The sequence below is a fragment of the Callorhinus ursinus genome, unplaced genomic scaffold, assembly GCF_003265705.2.
Source record: "Callorhinus ursinus isolate GAN/ISIS: 27379988/994484 unplaced genomic scaffold, GSC_fseal_2.0 scaffold1, whole genome shotgun sequence".
Classification (NCBI taxonomy): domain Eukaryota; kingdom Metazoa; phylum Chordata; class Mammalia; order Carnivora; family Otariidae; genus Callorhinus; species Callorhinus ursinus.
Window position 1 is genome coordinate 130,096,490 of NW_027397063.1, and position 26,972 is coordinate 130,123,461.

At 39.7% G+C, this 26,972-nt stretch overlaps 1 protein-coding gene across 1 annotated transcript in view; it reads left to right on the plus strand.

Annotated features, from left to right (window-relative positions):
* Positions 1-20,766: 20,766 nt before the first annotated feature.
* The window catches only part of RARB (retinoic acid receptor beta), a 710,885-nt gene continuing 704,679 nt past the window's right edge, over positions 20,767-26,972 (plus strand). Inside the window, exon 1 of the mRNA XM_073900914.1 lies at positions 20,767-20,792. The gene's annotated coding sequence lies outside the window, so the exon portion shown is untranslated. The remainder of the gene's footprint in view (positions 20,793-26,972) is intronic.

A 26,972-nucleotide genomic window follows, 5' to 3' on the forward strand; every position in this document is an offset into this window, starting at 1 on the left:
ATTTACAATATATTTTACAGATTTTAGCTAAGAGCTTTGTGCAATTCATCTTCCTGATGTAGACACATTAATGAATTTAAGTGTATTAATTTTCCTCTAGCATTTACAATTTATTGTTGGCTTGGTTTGGCACTGAGATGTTAAAAGGGGTTCAAGGTCCAAGTGAAATGATTTTTAAGTGCATCAGGAATGATGAGTTATATTCATTTTAACATCACTGCATCCTTTTAAAGGCTCCGTGTTGTCAGTTAAGGTTTTTAAATCAGAATTTCCTCTGATAAATGCCTCACTGAAACACAAAAGATTAGGACAGGCATTTAACAAACAAGGAAATACATTAGGCCAATAAACTTATGAAAAGTGCAATATTTTAAACATCCGCATCAATAACCAGGAAAATGCAAAGTAAAACTAGACTAATGGATCATTGCCTGCCCAACAGGTAGGAAAAAGATTTTTAAAGTTTGGCAATATGAAATGTTGCAAAGATGTGAAGCAATACAAATGCTCATGCACTTCTTTGGGATTGGTAAAATTGGTAAATCACTTTGGAAAATAATTAGGCTTTTCTTTTTCTTTTTTTTTTTAGTAAAGTTGACTGTATGCATACCCAAGACCTAGCAAATCCACTTAAAGTATATATCCCTGGAAAAGTGATGAATATTCAGATCAGGATACATATGTAAGAGCAGTCATAGCAGCATTGTTTGCAAAAGGCAAACCCTAGGAACAATTCATTATCTATCCATAGTGCAATGGGTAAGGAAATTGTACGATACACATGCATTGAGATACTATACTAAAAAGCAATAAAAGATTAACTGCAGCTACTCAAAATAACATGGATAAATCTTAAAAACATAATATTGAGTGAAAGGAAGCAGTCTTAATATATGTTGTATATTTATGATCATTTAAATTCAAAAGTTAAATCAAACTACATTATTTATGAAGCACCTAGTTTTCCTATTGTTAACATCTTCTATTAGTACTACATATGTTACAATTAGTTATCCAGTATTCATACATTATTTTTTAATACTGATACATTATTGTTATTAGCTAAAGTCCATACCCTTCAGATTTCCTTACTTTTTTAAAATTTTATTATGTTATGTTAATCACCATACATTACATCATTAGTTTTTGATGTAGTGTTCCATGATTCCTTGTTTGCATATAACATCTAGTGCTCCATGCAGAACGTGCCCTCTTTGACACCCATCACCACGCTAACCCATCCCCCCACCCCCTCCCCTCTAGAAACCTCTGTTTGTTTCTCAGAGACCATAGTCTCTCATGGTTTGTCTCCCCCTCCAATTTCCCCCCACTTCATTTTTCCCTTCTTGCTATCTTTTTTTTTAAAACATATAATGTATTATTTGTTTCAGAGGTACAGATTTGTGATTCAACAGTCTTACACAATTCACAGTGCTCACCACAGCACATACCCTCCCCAAAGTCTATCACCCAGCCACCCCAACCCTCCCACCCCCAACCAGATTTCCTTACTTTTTATCGAATATCCTTTTTCTGTTCTAGGATGCCATCCAGGATAGACCATTGCATTGAGTTGTCATTGTCTTTAGCTTCTCTTGACTATGACAATTACTCAGACTTCTTTATTTTTGATGACTTTGACAATTTTGAGAAGTGCTGGTCAGGTATCTTATAGAATCCTCCTCAATCGGAATTCGTCTGATATTTTTTCATGATTGGACTGGGGCTGTGAATTTTGGAAAGGAAAACCACAGAAGTAAAGTGCCACTCTCGTCACATCTTGTCAAGGGTATATACTATCAGCATGGATTATGACTGTTGATGTTAGCCTTGATCACCTCACTACTGAGGTAGTGTTTGTCAGGCTTCCCCGCTGTATAGCCATTCTTTTTATAGCCTATTTCCTTACTATACTTTTTGAAAGGAAGTCCCTATGAATAGACCTTCCTTTAGAGTGGGGATTTATGTTCTTCCTTCTTTCCTAGAGGCAAAATAATCTACACAAATTATTTAGAATTTTTTTAATGAGAGATTTGTCTTTTCTGTTTATTAATTCAATCATATATTTATACTTGTACAGATATATTATTTTGTATGTTGATTTTTGGTTCTAATATAATAATACTTTATTTTATTGTTCAAATTGTTCTAGCTTTGGAACTCTTTCAGCTGGTTTCTGTCTTCCTTTTACACATCCCCAATATTGTGGGCTTTAATTCCCTTTTCTCTAGCACTTCATTACTTTCTAGCACTTCATTACTTTCTGGTAAGATTCTCCGGGCTCATCTTCTATATTTTCTGTCCCAATCCTAGAATCATCCATTTCTCCAAGAAGCCCTGATTCTGTTTATAGGGGAATGCTGTTAGAAACCAAGATCTGGGGGCACCTGGGTGACTTGGTTAAGCATCTGCCTTCGGCTCAGGTCATGATCTCAGGGTCCTGGGATGGAGCCCCACATCGGGATCCCTGCTCAGCGGGGAGCCTGCTTCTTCCTCTGCCTCTCCCCCTGCTTGTGCTCTCTCTCTCTGTCAAATAAATAAAATAATAAAATCTTTAAAAAAAAGGAAAGAAACTAAGATCTGGGAGCTAGGTGTGCTAATCGCTACCAGGGTGTTTTTGCCTCCAGTTCCATTGAGCTGACAGAGCAAGAAGATACACGTGTGTATACTAATCAGTACACATTAACATTTCTCTAAATATTTCTATATTTAACTATCATATATATACATTAAGCTAGACAGGAATTTATACTGATGTCTCCAACTCCAATCCATTACCTGATGAATCATTCAAGCCTCCTCTCCATGCTTATCTATAACCTCCTACTCTAACCGTGAGAAAAGTGGCTCCCACAGATCTGCCATCCACTTACTTAGTTGTTTAATTCCAGTATACATGTATGGTAGTAACAGAATTGTTTAGTCTGTACTCCAATAGTAGGATTTTTTATATTTATTGTTTTACTTTAATTTCAGTATAGTTAACATACAGTGTTATATTAGTTTCAGGTATACAATGTAGCCATCCAACAACTGTATACATTACTCAGTGCTCATCATGATGTGTCCCCTTTTAATCCCCACACTTATTTCACACATTTCCCCCACCACCTACCCTCTGATAACCATCAGTTTGTTCTCTATAGTTAAAAAGTCTATTTCTTGGTTTGTCTCTCTCTCTTTTTTTCCTTTGTTCATTTATTTTGTTTCTCAAAGTCCACATATGAGTGAAATCATATGGTATTTGTCTTTCTCTGACTGACATTTTGCTTAGCATTTTGCTCTCTAGCTCCATTCATGGCAGGATTTCATTCTTTTTTATGGCTGAATAATCTTCCATTGTATATGTGTATACCACTTCTTCTTTACCCATTCATCTGTTGATAGACACTTAGGCTGCTTTCATAATTTGACTATCATAAATAATGCTGCAATAAACATAAGGGTGCATGTATCCCTTTGAATTAGTGTTTTTGTATCTAGGGGGTAAATACCTAGTAGTGCAATTACTAGATCATAGGGTAGTGCTATTTTTAATTTTCAAGGAACTTCCATACAGTTTTCCACAGTGGCTGCACCAGTTTGCATTCCCACTAACAGTGCACAGGGTTCCTTTTTCTCCACATCCTCACCAACCCTTATTGTTTCTTGTGTGTCTGATTTTAGCCATTCCGACAGGTGTCAGGTGATATCTCATTGTAGTTTTGATTTGCATTTCCCTGACGATCAGTGATGATGAGCATCCTTTCATGTGTTTGTTTGCCATATGTATGTCTTCTTTGGAGAAATGTCTGTTTATGTCTTCTGTCCATTTTAAATTGGATTATTTGGTGTTGAGTTATATATGTTCTTTACATACTTTGGACACTAACCCTTTATTAGATATGTTGTTGTAAATATCTTCTCCCTTTTAGTTTTGTTGATTGTTTCCTTTGCTGTACAGAAGCTTTATATTTTGATATAGTCCCAATAGTTTATTTTTACTTTTATTTATGTTTCCCCAGGAGACATATATAGAAAGATCTTGCTATGGCCAATGTCAGTGAAAATACAGCCCATGCTTTCTTCTAGGATTTTTATGGCTTCATGTTTCACAGTGAGGTCTTTAATTTATTTTGAGTTTATTTTTATGTATAATATAAGAAAGTGGTCCAGTTTCATTCATTTGCATGTAGCTGTCCAGTTTTCCCAACACCATTTGTTGAAGATACTGACTTTTCCCCATTGCATATTCTTGCCTCCTTTGTCAAAGATTAATTGATGATATAATTGTGGTTTTATTTCTGGGTTTTCTATTCTGTTGCATTGATCTATGTCTCTGTTTTTGTGCCAGTACCATACTACTTTGATTACTATAGCTTTGTAATGTAACTTGAAGTCTGGAATTGTGATACTTCCAGTTTTGTTTTTCTTTTTCAAGATTGTATTTGGCTATTTCAAGATTGTAGTTGGCTATTTGGCTATTGCATTCGATGTGTAGATTGCTTTGGATAATTTGACAGTATTTGTTCTTTCAATCAATGAGCATGGAATGTCTTTCCATTTCTTTGTGTTGTCTTCAGTTTCTTTTATCAGTGTTTTATAGTTTTCAGAGTGTAGGTCTTTTACCTCTCTGGTTAAGTTTATTCCTAGGTATTTTATTATTTTGGGTACAACTGTAAATGAGATTTTTTTAATTTCTCTTTCTGCTACTTCATTATTAGTGTATAGAAATGCAAAAGATTTCTGTACATAGATTTTGTATCCTGCAACTTTACTGAATTCGTTTATAAGTTCAGTCTTTTGGTGGTGTACTTAGGGTTTTCTATATATATAGTATCATATCATCTACAAATAGTGAAAATTTTACTTCTTCCTTATCAATTTGGATGTCTTTTATTTCTTTTTGTTTTCTGATTGCTGTGGCTAGGACTTCCAGTACTATAATGAACAAAAGTGTTGAGAGTGGACAGCCTTGTCTTGTTCTTGACATTAGGGGAAAAGGTCTCAGTTTTACCCCATTGAGTATGATGTTAGCTATGAATTTTTCATATAAGGCGTTTGTTATGTTGAGGTATGTTCCCTCTAAACCTACTTTGTTGAGGGATTTTATTATGAAGGGATATTGTACTTTGTCAAATGTTTTTTCTGCATCTGTTCAAATGATGACATGGTTTTATGCTTTCTCTTGTTCATGTGATATATCACATTGATTGATTTGTGACTATTAAGCCATACTTACATCCCAGGAATAAATCCCACTTGATTGTGGTGAATGATTTTTTTAAATGTATTGTTGGAATCAGTTTGTTAATATTTTGTTGAGGATTTTTGCATCTGTGTTCATCAGAGATATTGCCCCATAGTTCTCTTTTTTTGTGGTGTCCTTCTCCGGTTTTAGTATCATGGTAATTCTGGCCTGATAGAATGAATTTAAAAGTTTTCCTTCCTCTTCTATTTTTTGGAATGGTTTGAGAAGACTAGATACTAACTCCTCTTTAAATGTTAGATAGACTTCTCCTATGAAGCTGTCTGGTACTGGACTTTTGTTTTTTGGAGTTTTTTGATTACTGATTCAATGCCATTGCTGGAAATTTTCTATTTCTTTCTGTTTCAGTTTTGATAGTTTATATGTTTCTGGGAATTTATACATTTCTTCTAGGTTGTCCATTTGGCATATAGTTTTTCATAATATTCCCTTACAATTGTTTGTATTTCTGTGGTGTTGGTTGTTACTTCTCTTATTAGTGATTTTGTTTATTTGGATCCCCTCTCTCTCTCTTTGTGAGACCAGCTAGAGGTTTATCAATTTTGTTAATTTTTCCAAAAAACCAGCTTCTGATTGCATTGATCTGTTCTATTGATTTTATTAGTTTCTATATCATTTATTTCTACTTTAATCTTTATTATTTCCTTCCTTCTGCTTGTTTTGGGTTTATTTGTTCTTCTTTTTCTAGTTCCTTTAAATATAAAGTTAGGTTGCTTATTTGAGATTTTTTTTGACCTAGGCCTGTATTTGTATAAACTTCCCTCTTAGTACCACTTTTGCTGCACCCCAAAGGTTTTGGACCATTGTGTTTTCATTTTCATTTCTCTCCATGTAATTTTTGATTTCTTCTTTGATTTCCTGATTGACCCATTCATTGTTTAGGAGCATGTTATTTAACCTCCATGAATTTGTGCTCTTTCCAGTTTTTTTTTTTTTTTTTTAGTTGATCTCTACTTTCATAATGTTGTGGTCAGAAAAGATGTGTGGTCTGACTGATCTTTTTGAGTTTGTTGAGACTTGTTTTGTGGCCTAAAATGTGATCTATTCTGGAGAATGTTTCCTATGCACTTGAAAAGAATGTGTATTCTGCTGTTTTAGGATGCAATGTTCTGAATATGTCTGTCAAATCCATCTGGTCCAGTGTGTCATTCAAATCCAGTTTCCTTGTTGATTTTTTGTTTGGGTGATCTGTCCATTGATGTAAATGGGGTATTAAATACCCCTACTATTATTCTATTACTATTGATTTGTTCTTTCATGTTTGTTATTAACTGTTTTATGTATTTGGGTAATCCCATGTTGGGGGCATAAATAATTTACAATTGTTATATCTTCTTGTTGGATTGTCCCCTTTATTATTATACAGTGTCCTTCTTTGTTTCTTGTTAGCCTTTGTCTTAAGGCTATTTTGTCCAATGTAAGTATTGCTACTTTGGCTTTCTTTTGACATCCCTTTGCATGATAAATATTGCCCTCACTTTCAATTTGCAGGTGAATTTAGGTCTGAGATGAGTCTCTTGTAGGCAGCATAGAGATGAGTCTTGTTTTTTATCTATTCTGTCACCCTGTGTCTTTTGATTGGAGCATTTAGTCCATTTTCATTCAAAGTAATCATTGATAGATCTGTATTTATTGCCATTTTGTTACTTTTTTTGTGCTTGTTTTCCTCTGATTCTTCTCACTGTCTTTCATGATTTGCTGGCTTTCTTTAATGATATACTTGAAATTTTTTTCCCTTTATTCTTTGCATATCTATTACAGGTTTTTGATTTGTGGTTACCATTCAGCTTATATATAATGTCTTTTGCATATAGCAATCTATACTAAGTTGATGATTGGTTGAGCTTGAACCCATTCTTTACTCTTCTTCCCCATGTTTTAGGTACATGGTGTCAGACTTCACGTCCTTTTTTTTTTTTAATCCTTTAACTAATTTTTAGAGATATACTTATTTTTTCAGCTTTTGTGTTTCATACTTTTTATACCTTTACTTATGGTCTTTTCTTCCCATTCAGAGTCCCCTTTAACATTTCTTGTAGAGCTAGTTTAATGGTCATGAACTCCTTTAGTTTTTGCTTGTCTCTGAAACTCTTTATCTCTCCTTCTATTCTGAATGATAGCCTTACTGGGTAGACTCTTCTTGGTTACGGATTGTTCCCATTCAGCACTTAGAATATATTGTATCACTTTTTTTCTGGCTTGTAAAGTTTCTGCTGAAAAATCTGCCAATAGCCTTATGGGGTTTCCCTTGTATGTAACTGTCTTTTCTCTTTCTGCTTTAATTTTTTTTCCACTTTAATTACTTTTTACCATTTTAATTACTATGTGTCTTGGTGTGGACCCCCTAGGGTTGATTTTTTTGGGGGGATCTCTGTGCCTCCTGTATCTGGATGTCTATTTCCTTCCCCAGATTAGGGAAGTTTTTAGCTGTTATTTTTTCAAATAAATTTTCTGCCCCTTTTTTTCGTCTGGAATCTGGGATCCCTATAATGCCTATGTTATTATACTTGATTGAGTCACTGAGTTCCCTAAGTCTATTCTCATTTTGGATATTATTTTTCTCTCACCCGCTCAGCTTGATTATTTTCCATTACTCTGTGTTCCTTCTCATTAATTTTTTTCTTCTGCTTCCTTTAGCCTGATATTTATTTCATCTTGTGTATTTTTAATTTTATTTATTGTGTTCTTCATGTCTGATTGGTTCTTCTTTATCTCTTTGTTAAGGTCCTCACTGATGTCCTCCAGTCTTTTCTCAAGTCCAGTGAGTATCTTTATGATCATTATTTTAAATTCTCTATCAGGCATATTACTTCTATTCATTTAGCATATGTCTCTTGCTGTGGTTTTGTCCTGTTCTTTCAGTTGGGACATATTCCTCTGTCTCCTCATTTTGTCTACCTCTCTGTATCTGTTTCTGTTTGTTAGGAAAGTCAGCTATGTCTCTGGCTCCTTCTGCTTGAAAGGAGTGGATTTATTTTTTTTAGGCAAGCTCTACACCCAAAGTGGGGCTTGAACACATGACCCCAATATCAAGAGTTGCAATGCTCTACTGACTGAGCCAGTCAGGTACTCCTGGGGTGAACACCTTTAATAAGGTGGTGCTGGTCCTCTTCCACAGGGGATGGGCAGCTTCTGTGGAGACCAAGGCTGGCCAGGGCTGCTCTGCAAGCGGGTGTGGAGGTGCAGTTTTAACAAGCTGTGCTCATCCTCCCTGGGAGGTGACCAGCTGCCACTGTTGAGACTGAGGGTTAGCAAAGCACGTGGATCAGGAAATATGGTGTTGGTGAAGTTTTATTGGTCTTCTGGGGGAGGGGACCTGCAGCCCTGGGACTGAGGCAAGCATGACTGGGAAGGGCAGATGTGTGGAAGTGCAGGGAGCAGGGCTTGGTGTAAGCGATTTAGGTAGTGAGTATAGACACCATACTTGTTCTCTCAGGTGGCTGTGTGTTTATGCTATGGGAGGAAATGTCACCTGACAGCTCCTTTGTTCCTGGAGGGTTCTCCCTTCAATCCCTGCCTCTCTGGACATGCTCTGAGATGAGTAAATAACTCTCCCTCCCATATGCCCCAGGCATTTTTCAAACTGCACCTTCTTCTATATCTTAGTGAGCTATTTTCCAAGCTATCTCTTTAAGGACTAGGTCTCAGCTTCCTACCACCCTGGAGCTCTCCAAGACCCCAGCCCACTGAGTTTTAAAATCCCAGGCTTTAAGACCCACAGGTTGTAAGAACTCATGAAATTCAGCCCTTTTCTCTTTCAACATCAAATATTATGGGGATTCATCTTCCCAGTGTGGACTCTCTGGTGTGATACCCTGTTTTTTGCTCTTCTCTGTGCCCAAAGTTCCCTCCCCCACTTAGAGGGCCACAGTTTGTTTCACTCCCCACCACTTCTCTGCCCTTTCTACCCCCTTTTATGTTCCCTTTTCCCTACCTTTTGTTGTGGAGTTTGTTCTGCTGGTCTACATATCATTTTCTGGGTTATTTACGCTGATATAAAAGTTGTATCCACGGGATGAGGTGAGCTTAAGTTCCTCCTACTCCACCATCTTCCTGGCCTCCAGTTCCTATAAAAGGATTTTGAGAATCAAAACAGATATTAAATATACTTCTTAGAAGAGCAGGTACAGAATTCAAAACATAATAATAAATATCCAGATCTCACATTCTGCAATTTTTTTTTTAATTTGGAATACTTTGTGGGGAAGAAGAGGGTATATAAAATTATCATCTCTCAGTATCATCTCTGTCTTTAATAGAGATATTTAATTCCTGACAAAGATAATGAAATATAGGTTAAGATGTGAATTAATAATGTAGAATAAAAATTGGTCATTATTACTTCCAAATCCCTAGGGAGAATTAGAAGGGAAATATTTAATCCTTCTAGTGAAGAATAGGAATTTAGGGTGCCTGGATAGCTCAGTCGGTTAAGCAACCGACTTGATTTTTGGTTCAGCTCATGATCTCAGGGTCATGATATTGACCCCATGTCAGACTCCATGCTCAGTACAGAGTCGGCTTGAGATTCTTTCTCTCCCTCTCCATCTGCCCCTCCCCCTGCTCATGCGCTCTGTCTCTAAATAAACAAATAAAATCTTTTAAAAAAAGAATAGGAATTTAAAAAATTAAAACAAGATTTTAATGTCCAAATTGTCTTTGTAACAAATTAATAAATAAAATTTTAGTTAAAATTCCCAAAGTATTTTTTTGGCAATTTACAGTTATAATTTTAAAGTTCAACCAACTCCCCCCACAGATTCATGATAATTGTGAATGTAAAGAAAAAATATGTATCATTTTGGAATATGCCAATTATGAAGAATTACCACCTTCATCTATGCAAGAGTTTATACACTCTGGAATTAGGGTCCTAAATCCACAGTGAGCAAGGAGGGCTGTCCTTGTTCATCTTTGTGATGATAGCCATAGCACACAATGAGCACTTAGTGAATGTTAAACTGAAGATGACCTTCCTTTATTCCAATTTAAGCAAAGACGCATGATTGTTTATAGCTTTATGTAAAATCAAGGTAATCGTCCTTGTTGGTATATGTGTTGCAAAAAATATATATAGTTTAGAATCACCAGAGATTTGTGATGGACTTTTACGCCATTTTGAAATTCAAGCAGAAAAGTGTTTATAACTTAGAAGTAATTATTAACATTAAAACAGAATTTACTCCTGGGACCTTTTAAATTGGTGAATACCACAAGTGCATTTATGTGTTGGTTTTACAGATCTTTAAATACTTCATGAGGAGACTTGATTTGATTGTAGGCAGATGTCTGAGAAGGAGAGCAGGAAAAAGGAAAAAAAGACACTTGAAGTTGAATCACCAAGATTTGAATATTGTCTTCTAAAACTCAAGTTAAATTACCTGAGTATTGTAATAGAAATCAATTACATGGCTGGTATATAATATATAGAAATTTGACAGACAGATGTTCTCAGATACATCTTTTTGTGTTAATTGAAATTGACTTAATTTCACCCTCTTCTTAAAAGCTAAAAAGATAGGGGTGCCTGCATAGCTCAGTTGGTTAGGCGACTGCCTTCGGCTCAGGTCATGATCCTGGGGTCCTGAGATTGAGCCCTGCATCGGGCTCCCTACTTGGCGGGAAGCCTGCTTCTCCCTCTCCCACTCCACCTGCTTGTATTCCCTCTCTCGCTGTCTCTCTTTATGTCAATTAAATAAATAAATAAAATCTTTAAAAAAAAAAAAGGTAAAAAAATAGAATAGGGGCCCCTGGGTGGCTCAGTCATTTGAGTTTCTGATTCTTGGTTTCAGCTCAGGTCATGATCTCAGGGACTGTGGGATCGAGCCCTGCCTCCGGCTCTGTGCTTAACAGGGAGTCTGCTTGGTGATTCTCTCCCTCTGCCCCTCTCGCCCACTCTCTCTCTCTCTCTCTCAAATAAATAAATAATTTTTAAAAAAATAGAATAAAGTCTTTTTAGTGTTTTGTGTTTGCTGCTCCCTAAGACCAGGACAGTGCTAATCATGCTTGATTCACGGACTGGCAGCATCAGCATGATCTGGTACTTGTTAAAAATGCAAATTATTAGAACCTACCCTAAATCTGCTGTATCAGAGACTCTGGGGTGGGGTCCAGGTGTCTGGATTTCAACAAGCTTCCAGGCAATTAAGATGCATGTTAAAATTTGAGAAACACTGGCTTTTTGTGTGTCTGGCTCTTTCCCAAACTTCATGTTCTGGCATAAATGTCACCTCCTCAGAGAGGTCATCCCTGACCATCTTCTCTAAAGTAAAGCCATTTCAATCATTTGTCTTTTTTATTTAGTAATTTTAAAAATTTTGAAATAATTTTAGATTTCCAGAAAAGATGAACTAATAAAAAATTCCTATATATACTCAGATTATCTAATAGTTAATATTTCACTACATTTGCTTTCTTACTTTTCACACACATGCACATACACCTATATAAATATTTGAGAGTTAGGTACACAAATATTCTTTCTCTATCCCTAAATACTAGGTGTGCATTTTCTAAAAGCAAGGACAATCTCTTTCATAACTATAGTATAATTATCAAAATCAAGAAATTAACACTGGGCGCCTGGGTGGCTCAGTCGTTAAGCGTCTGCCTTCGGCTCAGGTCATGATCTCAGGGTCCTGGGATCGAGTCCCACATCAGGCTCCTTGCTCCGCAGGAAGCCTGCTTCTCCCTCTCCCACTCCCCCTGCTTGTGTTCCTGCTCTCGCTGTCTCTCTCTCTCTGTCAAATAAATAAATAAAATCTTTAAAAAAAAAAAAAGAAATTAACACTGATATAACCATTTAATCAGTAGGCTTAATTATCTCATCACGTGTTTAATATCCTATAAAGCAAAAAGAAAAAGACTGATCCCAAATAAATATTATGCTCTCAGTTTTTACTGATAATTAATACAAGGATAAGAGGGGAAAGAATTGCTTCTTTATTAGCTATTAGGTTATTATGAAAAATACAATCCACACAACTTTTAATATTTCCTCTCTAAGAATCCAATGATAAGTTGCTTTTAGAGCTTAGTACCAGGAAAATATTTGTATCTCTTAAAAAATCTGTGCTTCTTCCACAGGATGGGAAATTTCCCTTTTTGTCCTGTCAGGAAGCTCAAAACTAATTTTGTGGCTTAAAAACCTTAACAATATTAGCTTTTTCTCTGTGGAAAGAGCCAAGATGTCCATCGACAGATGAATTGATAAAGAAGAGGTGGTATATATACACAATGGAATATTATGCAGCCATCAAAAGGAATGAGATCTTGCCATTTGCAGCGTTGTGGATGGAACTGGAGGGTGTTATGCTGAGTGAAATAAGTCAATCAGAGAAAGACATGTATCATATGACCTCACTGATATGAGGAATTCTTAATCTCAGGAAACAAACGGAGGTTTGCTGGAGTGGTGGGAGTGGGAGGGATTGGGTGGCAGGGTGATAGACATTGGGGAGGGTATGTGCTATGGTGAGCACTGTGAATTGTACAAGACTGATGAATCACGGATCTGTACTTCTGAAACAAATAATGCAATATATGTTAAGAAAAAAAAAGAAGAAGAAGATAGCAGGAGGGGAAGAATGAAGTGGAGTAAGTCGGAGGGGGAGATGAACCATTAGAGACGATGGACTCTGAAAAACAAACTGAGGGTTCTAGAGGGGAGGGGAGGTGGGGGGATGGGTTAGCCTGGTGATGGGTATTAAAGAGGGCACATTCTGCGTGGAGCACTGGGTGTTATGCACAAACAATGAATCATGGAACACATCAAAAACTAATGATGTAATGTATGGTGATTAACATAACAATAAAAATTATTTAAAAAATTAAAAAAATATTAGCTTTTTCTGCTTTTTCATAGTTTTGAAATTATATTTCTATTTTATCAGCAATCATCTATCCATTTGTCTCTATGCATTCTATTGTGAGCTAGCTCTAACACTGATAGGAACAAATACAACAAATAATATAAAAATAACATCTCCATCATTCTACATATTCTTATTGTTCTTTAGGCTAGAAAAATACTGAACTCCAAGGATTGCTTTGCATTTTAAAAATCTTTCTTACATGCTTATTGGAATTTGAAGTTATCAATATGCCCTTTAAATTGACTTTAAGAATGAACACATAAAAATGGTCAAACAATTTAATAATAACTGAACAGTATTATTTACCAATTGTTGCATGACATATTGCTGTGAAAGTTAGCAGCTGAACAAAAATTATTTATTATTTTGCACCATTTCTGAGGGTCAAATATATGGGGTAGGTGGGTAGTTCCAGCTCAGACTGCAGCCAAAGCTGCAGTCATCTCAAGATGGCCAGGGCTGGAGAGTCCATTTCTAAGGTTACACAGGTGGTTGTGGGCAGGCCTCAGTTCCTCACCACATAGGTGTCCCTGAGGACTACTCACAATGTGGCTGCTTACTTCTAATGCAGAAAGAGAGCCCAAGATAGAAACTGCAGTGTTTTATATACTAATCATAAAGGTTGACAACCATCACCACCTCTAATTTTACAATTTCAGGGCTCAAAAAAAGAAACCCTAAAGATCTTTTGCTCTGTCAAAGACACTGTCAAGAGAAAATACAAGCCACAGATGGAAGAAAACACTTATGGAAGATTTATCTGATATTCAAGGTATACAAAGAACTCAAAACTCAGTGATAAAATGAACAACCTAATTAAAAAATGGGCAAAAGGTCTGAACAGACATATCATCAAAGAAGAAATACAGTTGGCAAATCAACATAGGAAAAGATGCTCCACATCTTAAGTCACCAAGGAAACACATATTAAAAGAATGATGGGATACCAGCACATGCCTATTAGAATGGCCCAAATCTGGAACGCTAAAAACACCAAATCCTGGCAAGGATGTAGAGCAAAAGAAATCTCATTCATTGCTGGTGCTTTAGAAGATACTGTGGCAGTTTCTTAAAAATACTCCAAGATATGATCCAGCAATTCTGCTCCTTGGTATTTACCCAAAGGAGTTGAAAACTTATGTCCTCACAAAAGCCTACACATGGATATTTATAGCAGCTTTTCTCATAACAGTCAAAACTTGGAAGCAACCAAGATGTCCTTCAGTAGGTGAATGGATAAATATACTCTAGTTCATCCAGACAGTGGACGATTATTCGGTGCTAAAAGACTATGAAAAGCCATGTAAGACAGGGAGGAAATTTAAAATGCACATTAATACACAAAAGAAGCCAATCCAGAAAGGATACACATGATGTGATTCTAACTATATGGTATCTTAGAAAAGGCAAAACCATGGAAACAATGAAAGGATTAGTGGTTGTCAGGGGTTAGACTGATGGAAGGGAGCCTAAAAGATATTTAAGGCAGGGATATAACCCTGTATGCTACTATAATGTTGGATATATGTCATTGTACTTTTGTCCAAACCCATAGAATGTACTACAGCCACAGTGAACCCTAATGGAAAAGTGTGGACTTTGGGTGATATCTCAAGTGTAGGTTCATCAATTGTAACAAATGTATCACTTTAGTGTGGAATCTTCATAATGGGACATTCTGTGCATGTGTGAAGGTAAGAGGTATATGGAAAATCTGCATCTGTTGCCCAATTTCTCTGTGAACCTAAAGCTACTAAAAAAATAGTCTTTAAAAAAAATGAAGCAAAAAAAGAAAGAAAAAGAACTTTGAACCTATTAGCAATTACTCACCATTCATTCCCTGCCACCACTAGCCCCTGGAAAGCACTAATTTACTTTCTGTCTCCTTGGATTCACCTATTCTGGGCCTTTCTTATATAAATCGATCTAAACAATATGAGCCCTATGTGTCTTCTTTCTTTAACTTAGTGGAATGTTTTGAAAGTTCATCTACGTTATAGTCTGTATCAGTACTTCATTCTTTTTTGTAGCTGAAGAGTGTTCTGTTGTATGGAAATGCCACATTTGTTTATCATTCCTCACTTTATGGACATTTGTTTCCACTTTTTGGCTATTATGAATAATGCTTTCAAAAACACTCATGTACACACTTTTGTGAGCAAATGTTTCCTATTCTCTAGGGTATATATCTAAGATTGGAATTGCTGGGTCATTTGGTAACTCAGTTTTTAACATTTTGAGGAACTTCCAAACTGTTTTAAACAATGGCTGTGCCATTTTATATCACCCACCAGCAAATGTATGAGGGTTCCGATTTCTCCACATCCTCACCAGCACTTGCTATCGTCCATCTTTAGAGAAGTATTATTATTCTTATTATACCCATCCAAGTAGATGCAAAGTGGTATCTCACTGTGGTTCTGATTTGAATTTCCCTGATGACTAATGATGTTGAACATCTTTACATGTGCTTATTAGACATTTGCATATCTTCTTTGGAAAAATGTCTACTCAAACCTTTTGCCAACTTTTTTTTTTTAAAGATTTTATTTATTTATTTATTTGACAGAGAGAGACACAACGAGAGAGGGAGCACAAGCAGGGGGAGTGGGAGAGGGGGAAGCAGACTCCCGGCCGAGCAGGGAGCCGGATGCGGGGCTCGATCCCAGGACCCTGGGATCATGACCTGAGCCAAAGGCAGACGCTTAATGACTGAGCCACCCAGGCGCCCCACCTTTTGCCAACTTTAAAATTTGGTTATTTGTCTTTTTTTCCTGTTGAGTTGTGCTATTTATGTCTTCTACATACAAGACTCTACCAGATATATGATTTGCAAATCCTGTATCTCTAAGCGTTAGGGGGGATTAAGAAGGAACTAGAAAACAGCCTATCTTTATGGCATTTTAGTAATGCTACAAACCACTCCACTTTTACTTTCATGATTGATGATGCTACTGAGCACCCTCCATGAGATGACTGTACTTTCTTGAATCTCAAACTGTAGAGCATTCATTATGCTGTATATTTTTTACCCTGACCTAATATTGATGTACACTGTGTTTAATGAATCATATTTATCACACTCGGGGCCTGGCACAGGATGAGCTGTGTATCTTAGAGTCATGGTTCAAGTGGGAAGTGAAGCAGGTGAGGTCTGGGAATAGGATTGGCTAGAAGGCAGGTGAGGGAACTCAGACAGGAAGGAGGAAGAGAGGAAGAGAGAAAACTTGAGCTGGACTGTCCAGCTGGACTTTGCAGGGCATGCCAAATACTGGTGAAAACCAAGAGTGGGCTCCTGCCATCTGCATGGTGGCAAAATGACAATGTCTACAAAACCGGAAATCCTCCCAGCTTCAGATTAGCATCTGAATCAATTTTCAACTGATGGTTGTAACAATTTCCCCAACCGTTGAACCCATGTGCATATAACCAGAGCCAAACATTCTAAGCAAAATAAAAAAGTATTTATATAGACATTCTAAAGGAAATTACAAATGAAAAGTAAGAAGAGGAAACCATCCTATGCAAATTTCTGAACTAATTTCTTTGAAAAAAAAAAGCAAAATAATTAGACTTACACATGGTGTTTAAGCACTTACATTATAGCTTTTCCTTTGTGCCTGGCCTTGCTAATATTTCCAACATTTCAGGGCATATGATAATTGGGCAGGATATGTCCTCAGGCAGTGGACAAGCCTTGCCAGGCCACAACCATCCCAGCAAACACTTGTGTGGAGGCTCACCTAAGGTAGAGGAAGTAACTTGAGGATACAACACAGGAGGCAGCCAGGAAAAGTAAATAATTCCAAATATAACTAATTTATTGTGCAAACTGAAGTGTAAACACTGAATGACTATATTTTTTCTCAAACCACTGGTCCCAAATGCATATGTCAAATCTCTCTTCTTTACCAGGTGCAAGACCTCTTAAGAAGACCTTGGGTAGATTCCATAACTTCTGGGTCACTTTCAGGTATTCACCTTCACTTATTTAAAATCCATCAAGTTTAAATTTCCATTGCATCTCCAATTCAGCTCTCTCCTTGATCACAGGCCAGGTTTAGGTCTAAGGAACTTTAATTGGGAAGAGCTTATTTCTCGTCTCAGAACTGTGCTTATTTCTCACATCAGAACAGCACCTAGGATTCAATATTTGGTTTTAGGATATCCCTTTTTCTTCCATTTTTCAAGGCATAACTCCCTTCTCTTCTGGTCTTGGGGGCTGGGAGGGGAAGAGTGGAGGAAGGGCAAATTCTCAAAATCTAACTGCTTTTGTGTGGGTTGTCGCAGCTTCTCTGGCTAAGATGGGCCATCCATACATTCTCATGCCAGGCATCCAAAAGCTGGCTCTCACAGTTGACAATGTTAGGAGGACACTGCCAAATCAGCCAATAACTCAGTGCCCTGATATGACTTGAGGTTGTCCAAGCCTCCTCAATACCCCTACTTCCTGAACCCATAGGATATCGCATAGCTGTTTGCTGCTTTCCCAGTGTTGACCCCTCTTGGCTGGGGTTTCAGGCCCTCAGCTCATGCTTGGTACATGAGCTGGGAAACCTCACGTATCAGAAGTCACACACTGAAACAGACCAAGTCAGTGCTCACCTCAGATACTCTTGAATCCTTTTTTAGTATTTTTCTGTGACATCCCACCTCCTCCATATTTCTGAGTTGCTTTCAACAGCAACGCTGACTTTTCTTTAAAGGACTACCCTCAAGCTACTGGAGCCTACTTAAGTGCTAAGGAGTTTATTTCCCCTGGGAGGTTGTTAACCAATAAACTGTCCAGCAAAGGAATATGAATGCCCAGCTCTCTTAGCTCAGTTTGAGACAAATTAGAGGCTAAAACTCCAGAGCTTCCCTGCAGCATGAGTCCAAGCCCTACTCACTGTAGGACTTCTAGACTCTTGGTTGGCTTTCTCCTCTTCCCAGTTCTGCTCCCTCATCCTCACCCCCACCCCCAATTCCCTTAGTGGATTCCCCTGGGAGTACTTTCTTCATAAATCACTTGCACATAAATCCTCAGGGCTTGCTCCTTGGAACCTGACCTAAGAAACCTACCCTTGACAAACAGTTGGGTAAGAATGGAGCTCTGCTCTTGATGCACCATGATAGTTTCATGTGTCATTTGACTGGATCACTCAGTGCCCAGATTTATCATTATACATTACTTCTGGGTATGCCTGTGAAGGTGTTTTTGGGAAGAGATCAGCATTTGAAGGGGTGGACTGAGTAAAGCATATGGCCCTCCCCAGTGGGAGTGGGAATTCTCTGATCCCATGAGAGCTTGAACAGAACCAAAAGGTGGAGGAATGGAGGATTTGGCCTCTCTCTGCTTAACTGCTGGAGCTGAAATATCAGTCTTCTCCTGTCTTCAGTGCTACCAGTTCTCAGGCCTTCAGACTATAACCCTGGGTGTCCAGCTTGAGACACGAGATGGTGGGGCTTCTCAGTCTCCATAATCACATAAGCCAGTAACTTATAATAATTCTCTCTAGCTCTCTTTCTTCCTCTCTCATCTTTGTCTCTGTCTATCTCTGTCTCTATCTCCTACTGGTTCTTTTCCTCTGCAGAACCCAGACTTAACACACCTCCTCTCTTTACCCTGCCATCGCTCTCTCTTTTTTTAAGATTTTATTTATTTATTTATGAGAGAGACAGAGAGTGAGTGAGTGGGGGAGGGGGGCAAGGAGGGGCAGAGTGAGAGGGAGAGAATCCCAAGCAGACTCCCGCTGAGAGTAGAGCCCAATTCAGGGCTCAATCCCATAACCCTGAGATCATGACCCGAGCAAAACCTGAGTTGGTTGCTCAACCAACCGAACCACCCAGTCACCCCCCACCATCTCTTTTAAATTTTCTTTTTGTTTAATTTCTGAGACCTGAGTAGTAGTTATTGGCCCTTCCTCTCTCCCTTCCTTTCTGTTTTCCTCCCTTATCTTTGTTTTGTTTGTTTGTTTCTTTCTTTTTCTCCTTCTTCTTATCCTTCTTTCCTGTTCCTATTCTTACTACCATCTAGAATAAGCCCTGTGAGGCCAGATTTCTAGTCCTTTCTCTCACAATACTCATGGAATTGGTGGGGGGGGGGGCAGAGCTAAACTGTTCCAATTTTTGATGGACTGGTTGTCTTGATAATGATGCTCCCCTTTCATTACTTAAAATGGTAATGTTATTAGTGGTGGGAGTGGGTTGCCGTTTTTGATGAAAAAGGACCATGAAGGGGATGGAAAAGAGGTTTCCTGAAGGTCCACCTGTTGTGGACACAACTGACCAGGCTTCCTTGAGGACCCAAACTTCTGGCTTCCAAATCTGCCCAAAATAACAGTTCAAAGCCAGAATCAATTTCTAGATCTAGCAGTGGAAACCAAGGCAGCCCCCTCATGTCCTGCCTCTGACAAGCCATCACCAGTTTCTCCAGTATTTACTAATGTCTGAAGCTCTGGAAAGTAGAGTAGAAAAAAGGGTGGGGGAGCTCATGACAAAGAAAATGGTAAGGTGACTAAACAGCTAACTTTTATTTGGATTTTAGAGTTTGAACTAGGTGATGCCTCAGGAAGGTGAAAGAAGCCTGGACAACAGTGGGATGATTAAAATGGCTACGTTGGCAGGAGATGGTTCCCCCTGTCTCTGATGCATAGCATTTATGAATGAAAGTGCTCCGCATCCCAGTGGCTCTCCTTTTGAACTGGCCCATCCATTACTGGGGTAATGATTTTCCATCTGGGCAACAGCAAAGCCAAAGGCTTATTATACAGGCAACATAAAGTTAAAAAGACATTATGAATAAAACGTTGGCTCATGCCGGCTTTTGCCAACTCTTCTTCTGAGAAGATTGTCTGATGCCGACACGTGTTTATTACACTTAATAATGTTTACATAATTCTTCCTTGAGCTCATTAGAGCTGTCAGATCAGAAGTAAATGTGTTCCCCCCCTCTGTTTATCTCTAAAGACTTCGCAGTCAATAAAGCAAGATGAATGACATCCAGGGCGCAGACAGCATACTCTCGGGCTTTGCAAATGCTGCCAAGTTAAACCTTCGGTTCGGGTGGGCTCCTGGATTTTAGGACTGCATCTGATCAACCCCTTAGTTCTCTGAGCAAGAGTAGTGCCTCTCCAACTTTACTGTGCTTGGAATCATCCCAGGAGCTTGTTAAAATACTCATTGCTGGGTCTTATCCCTAGAGATTCTGTTTCCATTGATCTGGGATGGGGCTCAGAAATTTGCATTTCTAGCAAGCTCTCCGGTGATGCTGATTCTGCTCTGGCATGGACCATACTCGCCCTGTTCTAGAGGTCATTTCAATCATATCTCTTGTTGGGGGCTACCCATTGGCAATTCGGGGCTTCCTAGTCTATGCAATGCATTAGCAGCAGCAGCAGCCACGACGGCAGCGAAGGCAGAAGCAGGAGCAGCCGCAGCCGCCGCGGTCGTCACAGCTCGCGTGCAAACCACACCGGGCCCGCGTGGCTCCGCGAGGTTGTCGGCCAGCGTGGAGGGGCGGGGCCTGAGCCCTAGGGCGGGGCCTGGAGCTCGGGGGGCGGGGATTGGCGCTCGAGGGCGGGGCGCAGCGAGCAGGCTCCCGCTGCCTGCTCTCCGCGGCGGCGGCGGCCGGGGCTGAGGGCACAGCCAGCGGGCGGCGCGCCGCGGACTCCGAGACAGCCCGCGGAAAGGTAAAGCCAGGAGAGCGCGCTGGCGGTCCTGTCGGCAGCTGCTGTCCAAGTCCCAGAGCGTCCCCGGCGCCCTAAGCGGCGTCTGGGCTCCCAGGGTATTTGCATAGCATCCAAGGACCGCTGCTGAGCCAGGGTTTTGCGTGTACTGCGGCGGGGCCCGGGGCTAGGGGCTTGGGGGTCTGCAGCGGGAGTCTGCGGCCATCCCAGGACATCGGGACTCGGAGACAACTTTGCGCTGCGGTTCTCTTCCAAGTTCCCTTTATTGCTATTGTCTTAGCGCCTCCCCGCTGACAGTCTCCCCGGACTCCAGCTTTGTTCTCATCAGGCCAAACCCGCGGTCCCCTAAGGCGTGAACCCGGGAGTCGCTGGCAAGTGGCACCTGACAGCCGGATCCGCCCAGGTTCCCTTTCTAGGTCCAGGGCTGTCCTGCACTGGGGGCACCACGAGACCTGGAGCCCACAGGGGCAGCGGTACTCGCCCCACTCCCCTGTGTGGACTGGGATACCCACTAGGGCGTCCAACCTCTGGGATGCGCGTGTTTTGGGGCTGGAGAAAGGGCTAGAAAAAGTTTGGAGCCTCGGCTGGGGCTAACGGCAGCGCTGGGTTGCACATGGCAGGAGTTGGAGAGAGTGCTGGGGGCCTGGCGCCGGGCAGAGGGACACGGACAGAGAGGGAACCCTGGAGGCTGAGGTTACAAGCCTGGACTGGTTACAAGCCTGTCAGCAGAGATGGGGTGATTGTTGTGTGCGCGTGTTAGCAAGAAAAGGACGGGTGTGATTGCAGAGAAGATGGGCGAAAAAGAGGAAGAGAACTGTGCTAGGGATATACGTAATTGCAGTGCACTTTTTTCCACCTTCAGGTATTTTGGAAAAAACTGTGCCATAGGATGCTTTCTTAAACCCGAACTCCCGGAGGTGGGATGGAGGTGGGGGGGAGGGATAAGTTTCACCTAGCTCTGGAGCTGGCTTTGAAAGCGAACAGGTGACAGAAGACTTCTTAGTGTGTGTGCCTGTGTGTGCCTGTGTGTGTTTGTGTGTGCGTGTGTGTGTGTGTGTGTGTGTGTGTGTGCGCGCGCGCGCCTGCAGCGGCCGGGGATGCTGGACAGCCCGCCGAGCCTCCAGCCCCCTCCCCCCGCCCCCCCTCCATCTCGCCACAGCGCTGTGAGTTTTCCTGTCACTCCTCGCCCGAGGCTGCCAGGCGAGAGGCTAAGCGATGGTCACGGAGTGCAGCAGACAAAAGGGTGCACTTGGACGACCCTCCGAGGGCGAGGCGGCTGGTGTGTGTGTGTGTGTGGAGGACATCCCCTTCCTGCCAGCTAGAGAGAAAACGCTGGTAGCGGAGGGATGAGCTTGGAGCGGGAGAAAGGTGAGATGGAGAACAGGAGAAGAAACATAACGGGAAGAAGAAGGAGGGCAGAGATTTAAAAGCCTCTTGCCTGGTGGGCTGTAAAATTATAAGTTAATCTTAAAAAGAGATGTTGGGGGTGGGGACCCTGAAGCTAAAATTCTAGAGAATGGGGCCGCATTTAGTTTGATTAATAAAGGTATTGTAGTGAGCGGTGTGCAAGTAAGTCTGAAACCTTCGCCGAAGTTTATTGCTGGTTTTAGCTAACCTCCTTGACCCGTCTTTCCAGCACCTACTCTGGAAGTACCTTTTGACTGTCAGAAAGAAGCAAAAGGCATATATACACAAATAAAATGCAACTAAAATGAAGTTTAAATGAAGCTTTGAGCAGGATTAAATGGCTTGTGTAACTGCCGAATGTTGCTAAAGTACTGTCAGAGCTATAAAATAGCCAGACAAAAATAAAGGAAAAAATAATTGTAACAAGAAAATGAAGGCTTTACAAGAACTTCCGTAATGAACACATAACAATTGATGGTATGATGCAGTAATTATTTTCGTATTTACGCCATTAACGATTGTAATTTAACGTTAATGTCCTGGTATTTTATTCCTTCTCATTTGCAGACAAAAGCACATCTGAGACACCATCAGGGAGTAATTTGGTAATATAAAGTCATGAATAGAAAACACTAAACCATGCTCAGAACTCTGACAACATAAAGCGTGAAACAAAATAACCGCATTTGCTGTTTATTATCTGTCTTTATAATTCTGTTTACCATCATTTGCATAAATGAATAGTTAAATTGTATAGTATATCCTTTTTAGGAAAAAAATGCTTGATGCTTATAGATATACTGGAGGGTGAGACTAGTAGGTAATCCTAACATTAAGCAAGAAAAGGATAGAAAAAAAAAACTTTGTGGGATTAGAAATCATCTGGAAATAATCAGAATGCAAATTCAACCTACTTTAAGCATCCTTATTTTATTTAACTTGGTGCAAGTAGTTTTTATATATGTAATTAGTCGATGGGCAGACCTTAGACTTCTTTCCTAGCTGATCTTAACCAACCCAAACCAAAGTACTGTAACTTACATCATGAAGCAATTTTGCTAACCTGAAAAACTCTTTTTTTTATTCAAACTTTCAAAGGGTACATTTTCTAAAATTGAGAAGGAAGGAATTTATTGGAGAAAGCTCAAAACAAAATTCTTTCAGCAGAAACTTAAGTTATTAACATTCTGAGACAAACATCAGAGTTTGTACATTTTAAAACTATTGTGGATTATTTTAACTTTAGGATCTTTGCTAAAAGTGTCTTGCTCATATGATAAAGAGAACAATTAAGAACTGTATTAAAAAGGCTCTGAAGTAACATGCCAGCAAAACAGCTGAGCAGAACATGTAGTGGTTGGGAGGAGTCAGTCAATCACATGAATGTTTAAAAAAATCCACTTACTCTTGTGAGGCACACAGAATATCACAATGATTGAATGCCTCTTTTCCTTTCCATACAAATACACTGGTTTCATGTGAAACAGCACAATTACTGCCTGAGAGTGGATTCCATGTGGGAATAAGGACCTTGTATATATTTTTAAGCTCTGGGGGAAAAAAACAATACAGTAAGTGACAAGGAAGCTGTGCATTATGGTGGAGACTGGTGATGCATAAGATTAGGGCAAGTTCTTACAGTTTTGCTGGTTACAAACTTGGGAAATGCAACTGTGTAAACAAAGTACATTTGAATACAGGTTTAATTGCTCTATTCACCCTTAAAGAAAGTCACTGTTCCTCTGTTACCACTTTTATATTACAGATATTTCAAAGGCTTCCCGATTTCTCTGTATTTCTATTTTTCTTTAAATCTCTGATCTGTAGACAAGTTCTGTTTTGAAGGCTAAAGTCTGACTTTGGGTTAATTCATTCATTTCTGTGACACATTTACTGAGTCCCTATTATTAATGAACAGATATTGCAGTAGGTGCTAGGGATTCCAGGATGGGTTAGACTCAGTCGCTGTACTTAGAAAGTAAGAGAGGCAGTTATTGGATAAATACATGTAATAAAATGCAGTAAGTAGCAATCTATCTTAGGGCTTTGGAATGAGATAGAGTGGGCTCAACTTTCAGCGCTACCTCTTACCGGCTGTGAGAACTTGATCAAGTTTTTAAACCTCTCTGAGCCTCAATTTTGTTATCTGGTAAATGAGGGAAATAATACCTCTCTAGATCACAGAGTTGTGAAGATTACATGTCAACCTATCTTAATGTCTTCCATCTTGAAAACAAATCCTGAGTCCCACACTTCTCCCCATCCCTCACTTCATTTCTTTCTTCTATGTCCTTGTCAAATTTCTGGTGAGGCTTGTCTGCATAAGGTGGCTTCACTTTCTCTCTCCTTTACTACGCATCCATCTTACTCCAGCATGGCTTCTGCCTCCACCATTTAGAAAAGCAACTTTTATTGAGATCAGCCATGACCACTATGTGGTCTGATCCAGTGAGCTACATTCTGACTCAAATACTCTCCTAGGAGCATTTGAAAGAGTTGGCTGGTCCCTCTTCCTTCATAAGTTATATTTTCTTTTTTCTTTTTAAGATTTTATTTATTTATATATTTGGCAGAGAGAGAGAGAACAAGCAGGGGGAGTAACAGACTCCCCGCTGAGCAGGGACCCTGATGCGGGACTCGATTCCCAGGACCCCGGGATCATGACCTGAGCCGAAGGCGGATGCTTAACCAACTGAGCCACCCAGGCGTCCCTAAAAGTTATCTTTTCTTGGCATGGGTGACTCTGGTATGGTTTCTCTGACACTGTACATCTCCAGTTTTCCTCTTCAGGCTTTTATTATTTCTCAGCTAGCTCGTCTTTCATTAGTCTGTCTCTGAATAAAGGTGGGATCTTTCTAACCTTGGGAATCTATCCCGGACCCTCTTCCTAGCTCCCCAGCGCCCCCTCCCTTTAAGTAATTTCTTCCATTCTCATAGCCCTAAATCTTATCTGTAGGCTAAGTTTATTTCTTGAGTTCATACCTGACCTCTGAGCTCCAGCAGAATCTATTCAACTATCTACTTCTCCGATGTTTCCTAAGCATCTATAACTTCTTACATTAGAAATTAAAATCTATATTTCTACTACCGCAGTACACCAAATTTATTCTCCCCTCAGTCTTTCTCATTTGGGGAAACGGTGCTGCCATATATCCAATTGTGCATTTCAGGAACTTTATCCCTTTGCCACCAATATATTTCTTAATTCATCATGTACTTTGTGTTCTGGGTGGGTGTTTACCTGATATACACAGATCTGCCTCCTGGTTTTGGTGGTTTATAATCTGCCTCTGCTCTGATGCAGTGTTCTGGCCAAACCAGCTGATAAGCAGTTTTTTCACTCTTACTCCTGCTTGTATCTACCTGCTCTGTCCATTTCCATTTCAACCTCCAGAATCCAGGTCAATAACACCTCTCACCTATATTTTTGTCTGGATGTGATGGAGTTGTGTGTAAATTATTATTAGTATCACTCTTTAAAGTTAAACTGACTTGCACCCTTTTACATTTTGTATGAGATACATTTTACACAGCTGAGCGCTAGGAAGTTGGATGTCAATAAAGAAGGGCATCTTCTTTGCAAGGTATCCCACCAATTTAATACTGAGTGGTGGGATACCTTGTAAGGAGGAAGTCCTTTATGGGAAGGGAAATACGCTTGGTTGACTTCTATACTGAAACAACAAATTATGGGATTTTAGGTTGTCAATGTTTTGCCAAATTTGGAATAATTCCCTAGGTTTAATTTTAGGAAAATGAAGTCAGGTAAAGCTCTACCACTAAAGAAAGTAAGCTTAAGTAATTACAATCTTTAATGGTCTCTTTGTTTGTTTCTTCGTATTTGGCCAACAGAGGAGATTTAATCAAAAGCTTATCTAGGAACATAACTAAGATATTGAATAGAAAAGGAAGGCAAAATAACTGGATGAGATGAGATGTACAGTCAGTGGACTCCAGAATTGTTCGCTGTTCCAGCTTTGCCCGCTTTGGCCGGGAGGCCAGTGTTCTTAGCAAAACAAGCATCCTTGAGTCACTTCACTTTGTATTTACTCCCTTTGGAATTACGAAGTTTTACGTCAACAGGGTAGCAATGACATCCATGTAACCATGTAAACAAGACTCAAATGATCGCTCCATGCTGTTCTTGGAACTCAAAGATCACGAAAAGTATGAGTTTTAATTTTCTAGAGATAGAGGCATTTCCCTTTACAAAAGAGGGACAGGAATGTAAGAATTGGTTCAATTGTAAATGCACTTCATTTTCTCTGGTAGTTTTAAAGTGCTGGTCCTGGCTTTAACCTTCGATGACACTGGGCTGCAGGGTCGGTCTTCTAGGAATCTTCTTTACTCGTTTTCTTGTTCTTTTTTTTAAAAGATTTTATTTATTATTTATTTGAAAGAGAGAGAGAAAGCAAGAGCGAACACAAGCAGGGTGAAGGGCAGAGGGAGAAGCAGGCTCCCCACTGAACAGGGAGTCTGACGCGGGGCTCAGTCCCACAAAGGCAGACGCTTAACTGACTGAGCCACCCAGGCGCCCTTCACTCGCTTTCTTTCTGCTCTCTTCCTTCTTGCTTCTCTCCCACTAGTCTTTCTTTCCTTCTTCTTCAGTGCTTCTCTTTTTACTTCACTTTCTCTTAGTCCTTTCCTTTCTTACTCCCCTTCTCCTTTCCCTCATCCTTTGTCTTTTTTCATCTTCCTTTTATAAGCAAAACCGAACAGAATAGAAAGATGTACATGAGCCTTTGTCCCTGGTGTTAACGATCATTCTAGGATTTA